Consider the following 6958-nt stretch of genomic DNA (forward strand, 5'->3'; position numbering starts at 1 on the left):
GCTCAGGGTCTGTCCTTATATGCCTCAGATACTCTTGGATGCTCTATGGCACATTTTTTAAATATAGTGTCTGGGTTATATTAAATTTAAGCTCTACTATACAAACACAAATAAAAGAGGTTATTTAATTTAGGTTGGCAATCTCAAATCTCACAAAGCCATACTTTTCATCAGTTCAAGGAAGAACAGCAATACATTTTCATGTTGGCATTGCTGTTAAAGGGTGATTTTAATTAGTCGGTCCTACAATGAATTGTCTTTGGTTGGTGGAAACACACATTCTGAAAGTTTGCTCTTAGCTCCTGCTGTTAGAAGAAGTTTACAATTACATGTAAACAAAGGATCTTGTACATGTTTTATCAAGCTACTCTCCATGTTTTGGACAATTTATGTAACTAAAATGTGGTGTTGTCTGTGTTATATATATTTTTTCTTTTTGGCCAGGAGACCCAAGATTGATTTTGCTTGATAGCTTGATAGCTTGAAATTCCATAGTGGAGAGGATTTCCTATCATTTGATCAGTCTTTTATACGTATTTCTGTGGTGCTCATCACTTCAGTGTCTGTGCACCAAGTCTTTAGCTCTGCCAGTGAGATCCATTATTCAGCAAAATCTAAGCCAGTATGTAAATGCAGTCAAGTGATAGAGATTTGTGCATTTTATAAATGATTTTAACACTGAGTAACCAATTGTACAATTCATTGTATATGTCTGAAGACATAAACCCACAATATTTTGAGAAAGGGCTGTGCCAATGTAAGAAGAATTTACCTTAAGGCTCTCTGTCACTAGTAACTTACTAGCTTTAGCTGTTTAACACATTATCTGTATTTAGTAGTGATTATTTATTTACCACTCTGAGGTAATTCAGAATTCATGACTCACAGCTTTATAGGAGAGTTTAGGAAATCTTGCTTTTATTTAATTTGGCTGACAACTGCCTTGTGTTATAGATCTTTGGCATACTGCTTCCAGTAAGCATATCCCAGGTTAAAAAATCCGTTTCATAATTTAGGATTCATAACGTACCAAAAAAAACAGTGAAGCTTATACATTGTGAGTTTTGCTGGTTCAGTTAAAATTAACGTGATTATGTGTGAAGGAAATACCACACACGAAAGAATTAAAATGTATATTTTTTTTTCTCTTTGGTATCTCTGCTATCTATCACCACTGGAGAAAGAGACAGCAATGGAAGATGGAGTTTGCGCTATTTCTCTCGTTCTTATGTACATGTCTTATAAAACTGAAATAAAATGTCTGTCACATGACTATAGAGAGAATGGCTGAGCTAAGGGAAAGCAAGTAAAGTGATGAATAAAATTGTACTGTACACTGTGAATAGAGCATAAGACATTTTGTATTTTACTTCCTTTTTTTTTTTTTTTTTTTTTTTTTTTTTTTTTTTTTTTAATTAATGAAAGCCAACAACTGAGTGTTCCTTAAAAGATTGGCCAATCAAATCAGGACTCAAAATCAGACCTTATTTTTTCCCCTCTTTTTTCCTAGCAGGAACATCAGGAAAGAGATTCTTCTAAACTATGATTTGCCACCTGAGGAGATAGGCTTTACAGTCCAAGCTACTCCCAGAAGTTAAATATTGCTCACAATAGAGCAAGGTACATCACCCAAACAAACTTTTAAGCTGTTTGTTGCCTAATGGAAGGGAAATTGCTAAGGTGAAGAAGTTGGAAGCCTAGCGTATTATACACCCACTATTGTTTAACTACTTTCTTTTGACATGAGGCAATGATTACTATTGCATTAATTCAAATGGAAGTGTTGGCTATCAAGATTTGTTGATTTGAAGTGTAACTGAATGAAACCTGATTAAGGTTTTAACTTCTCTGGCCCAGTTGTGCTACAGGTTGGCATTCACTTTTATCAGCCCATGTCTCCCCATATGGCTCAAAGTTGCACCAATGACTGGTGCACACAAACACACAAGAAACAAGCAAGCAAACAAACAAACAAAAAACCCCACACAAACAAACAAACAAAAGCAGCATACATTGTATGAATTATCTCAAACGCTATCGTTCAATGGCTGTGTTTAATGTGACCTATCTGGAAAATGAGGACTATGAATAAAAAGCAATTACTAATAGTGGTGTTGCCTGCTTTTGCATTCATTAACACAGAAGAAATGTGTTAAACACTGCATACCACAGGGAGCCTGATGGTAATTACTTTGGAAAAGCAACTTGTGGCATTGCGGCTGTTACAGCTAGTTATCAGTTTGCCAAAAAAATGACAGTTCCTGCTTCATTTATTAGAAATGTGTAACCGTTTTCTCTCAACAGGAAGGTGGTGAAGAGTTTTCATCAAGCTGGGTAGGTTTATCTTTTAAGCAGCTGATGTGCTGAATCCCTACAGGCTCTTATTTGCTCACAGATATATGGAGCTGAATAAAGGATAGTTTGGTTCAGTACACTGGTGTGAGTTCACCAAAAGCATTATAAATGAGGGTAAAAGTTCTCAAAGGCTGTCAGCCCAACATGAAAGATCAAAACACAGCCTGAGTATACAAGTGGAGAAAATAATCTAAAGAATATAAAGCCTTTTTTTTCTTCTTCTTTTATTTTGTGTGTGTGTGTGTGTCTTTCTTAAGAGCCTGAGTAAATAATTTCATTTCATGTTGCTGTAAACATGACAAAAGCTGAGAAAATATGAGTATGTCCTGCTGATTGTGGTTGTTATAATTTAATACCTTAATTAACCTTTTTTTTTTAAAAAAAAAAAAATAAAAAAAAGAAAGAAAAAAGAAAAACAAAAAATGGAAAGAGGAAAGCAAAAAAAAAAAAAAAAAAAGATAACTTCTGTTTGAACATCGTGAATTACACTGAGTATGTGGCCCTCCTTTCTCCTCGTGTCTGTGTGATGTAACATTGACATAGCAAATAATGTAAAACCTCTTTACTGGTTTATTTATTTATTTACTAATAATTAAGTAATTAGGCATTGCTTTTGTCAGCTAAATAGGATTTTTAGATTTTTAGATTTTTAGATTGTTCAGACTACTACAGGTATTTTAAAGATATAGATTAGTCCTGAAGGCAGAATTAACTTTTACCCATTGCATGTTTTCTGCAAGCCTCTTTGCCAGAAACAAAACCAGCCTGCATCTAATTAGCTGGCTATTCTAGACATATAAAACCCCTATTGTTTCCTTCTCTTTTTCCTGCTACATATATTTGTCTTTCTACAGGCTGAATTCCAAAATCTAGCAAGCCACTGTCTGTGCAGAGTCCTGCCAGAATGTACCTTATGCTGCTGAAGGCCTCATTGGACATGGGATGTTGCTGTCTTGCTGTCTTCAACTGTGTGTAATTCAGAGCTTGGCTGGATCCACAGTATATGTAGAACAAGTCATAAACCATCCTGGCTTTTCTTTACCCAGAATACAGAGTCATTGATTTCTCATTTGGAAAGTGGCCAGATTGTCAAATAGAGATTCTTAGATCTCCCTTAAGCCAACCACATATAACTGCTTCAGGGTTTTCACTCATGGGATAAATGCGTTGTCTTTATCCCTTATTGAGTCTAAGACATAAAAGCAACTGAAAGCTTATTTTTTCATTTGGTAATGTTTCCCCCAAAATTGTATTTCTCCTGCAGATACAAGAGATGGCTCTCTGCCTTATGTATAGCTTTATTTGTGAAAGGTCACCTTAGTATCAGTAGTGCATGCAGAAATGGATCAGGGAATTAATGAGCCACTTTAAAATTTTCTGAGATGTATATTCCATAATGCATATGTTATGATTCAGGGAAGAGAGCAGAGTATCTTGGTTTATTTATTACTGATGGTTCCCAATAATGCCTGGCTCACAAAAGCCATTAGTTTTGGATAAATATTTTTTCTGTGATCTGGATACATTCCTTTTTAATTATTATTGTATATGTACATTTTCCCCTAAATATATACTGTTCAAATTGTAGGCCCTTTGTTATTCTTTAAAATTAAAATAGTGTTCTGACATAGGGATCCTTCCCTTAGGTCCTTTGGGTTAGAGATATTTTATTTGTACCAGAATCCAAAATGTCTATAAACTGTCTGCCATTTACCTTGGTAAGAAGCAAGAATGTAGACATAGATTGAAACATAGACAACTGGACAAAAGATTTAATTTTTGACGTGCTGGGAAACTGACTAATTAAAATTCCATCTCTTAAAATATTTTGTGTTTAGTGCCTTGACTTTTAAGTCCATATAATTCTTATTAAAGCACACCTGCTGAACTGCTGTCAAAGAGCTAGGGGATCAGCAAGTCTATCATCCTCAACTTTTTCCAAAAACAGCATTTAAACTGCCTCTAGAAATCAGTTGATTGCTCGTGCAATTCAAAAATATATTTGCAATATGTTTGCAACAAGAAATACTCCTTAACAAATCTGCAATTACATTTTGTATTAGCTGTAAATTTTTTATCTTTTTAAGGGCAATCGCATGCAGAACTCTTTTCAGTGGTTTGATTTGAAAGTGATAAAAAATATTATTGAGCTGGCATCAATATTAAAATGGAAACAGCATACCTGTTTGACCATCAGAAAATGACATTTATCTTCTTCTGTTATTATTGTTTTTAGCAAAATATTCTATGTATCTGTTTTTAACCCTTTTACAACAAACATCTTCTACAATGTTACATGCTATAAGGATTTCGCAAGTATCTCTTTTATTAGGCACACTTCCTCATTTTTTATGTCCATTTAAATATTTTACATTGCAAATTTGTCTTGTATAGAGAATTCATATACTACCATACAATTAAAAAAAAAAAAAAAGATATTCTGTACATAAGAATTCCATTTATTTCTCAGAATTCTACTTGTTTAAAAATTTGATCATATTATATTTGCTAAAACATATAAAAGCCATATTTTTATTTTCCAGTTAAAACACTTTTCTTTTTATGGATAAATTCTCCATCACTATTGTGAGTTCAATGGGAGATCCTGTTGAGAAGAATATTATTAGTAAACTAGTCAACTTTAAATCATTGCTTCCATAATAACTAAATATATAGCTATTTCATCTTCAGTGAAAATTATTTTGTTTTGGTATTTTTAAACTGAAAATATGAGGAAGTTAAATAGCTGATATGTATATTCTAGATAATTAATGTATTCAATATCTTCTAACCATAATATGGATCATAACTATGTATTTCATTATCAATACATTTTTAGGAGCTGTCTTAAACCATATGACAAATTGTATTTATTCTCAATACCCTTTGGCTTTCTATGCTTAAATCAATATTGGCCATAGGAATGATTATCTGTAACCTTATGTCTCACTCTAGGTGGAAAACAAAATGAGTGCAAACTATTGCTGTAACATTTAATAACATTTGTATAACATCAAGTGAATTTAGTAAATATAGCAGAAAAGAATAAATGTGAAGCTATTTTAATAATGTTACAGTACCATTATATTATAAGAGATTTAGAAGGGAGATTAACAACTGTTAAGAAGCCTTTATCTTTGACCACAACATAAACTGCTTAAAAACATTGAGGTTTTGCCTCAGGTCAAAGTCTGCAGTGGAAAAGAAGTGAAAGTAATGGAAGGCTCCAGAATAAACACCCTGTCCAGACAGACTCTGGACTTCTTTTGTGCTATTTTCTTATGGAAGAGATTCTAAAGACTGGTAATTATGCTTCCATAATAAATTTTGCTCAGCTTCCATAATAAATTTTGCTCAACCACACTACTGTGTAAGCGAAGCAGCTCCCCATTATACACCAACTCTGCCACTCAGTGCACCAATACTACTTCAGCAGAATCTGATTAGTTGACTGATTTAAGGATGTAATGTGGGCAGGAAATGCATTTGTTTAGTTGACAGTGTTTTTTGTACATGTCAAAAGTAAGACAAAGCACTCCGCTAAAAAGAAAACACATAAGTTTTGAAAAGGTAACAGTCTTCTTAAATAGTGTCCAGAAGACAGTAAATAAATAAATAAATCAGGAAAGATGCAAATATAGCCTTGTTCATGGACAGTTTTCTTCCACAGTTCAATTTAGTAACACTGCTGATGACTATAAATATACCACCATTCTTTTCTAAACACACCATTTCCAGTAGACTAAAACAGGAATCTAGAAACAGGGAAAAAAAATACTTAAAAAAAAAATAATAAAAAGCATGCTTGTTAAAGTTCTCCAACAATTATTAGTAATCTCTGCAGTGCTAAAACTTAAAACCACTGCAAATTCAAATGTGTTTGGAGGCAGAAATCAAGAAAAAGAAAAAAAAAGAAAAAAAGGAAATAGAACAAGATGGTTTGAGCAGACTTAGAGTACTTACTAGATCTTATCAACCTAGGGAAAATGGCAGGGACCCCCTATATATATACTTCTTGCAACAGTGAGAGAAGTAGGAACAATTTTAGGATGTTTGAATTGAGGGCTCATCTTCAAAAAACTTTCCTGAAGGTTTGCCGTGCTTAATGTGGGATCAGGAATGTAAAAATGAGACCGGTCTACTGCTAACCAGTAATTCCTCTAGACTAAGGTTCTGTTTGTATCACCTCCTGCCTAGAAGAAATTAAAGCTTCACTGGGCAATGACAACATTCACTAGTGAGGAGCCATCAGGTGCTGCAGCCGAATCTCAAATCCCATAGCTTCCTGAAAGTGCTTGCCAGCTCTCCTATTCACTTTTTCTTTTTTTTTTTTTTTTTTTTTTTTTTTCCTTTATCCCGAGTGTTTGTAAGGTGTATTAGAAAATACTAGTCCACATTTCCAAACCTTTGAGGGTGGTCTGGAGGAAGACCAATCCTTACTCAATTCATGAGTTGGCTAGCACAGAATGGATTTTTACAGCCAGATAAAATTCGGTTAAAATTTTATTTGAAGAACCACGTTTGCTCAGTTTGTGAATTTCTTTAATTATTGTTTTTGTTTCATGTTATAAATAATCCAGAAAGACTTCAATGCTGGTGAAGC

The sequence above is a fragment of the Aythya ferina genome, assembly GCF_964211825.1.
Source record: "Aythya ferina genome assembly, chromosome: 1".
NCBI classification, from domain to species: domain Eukaryota; kingdom Metazoa; phylum Chordata; class Aves; order Anseriformes; family Anatidae; genus Aythya; species Aythya ferina.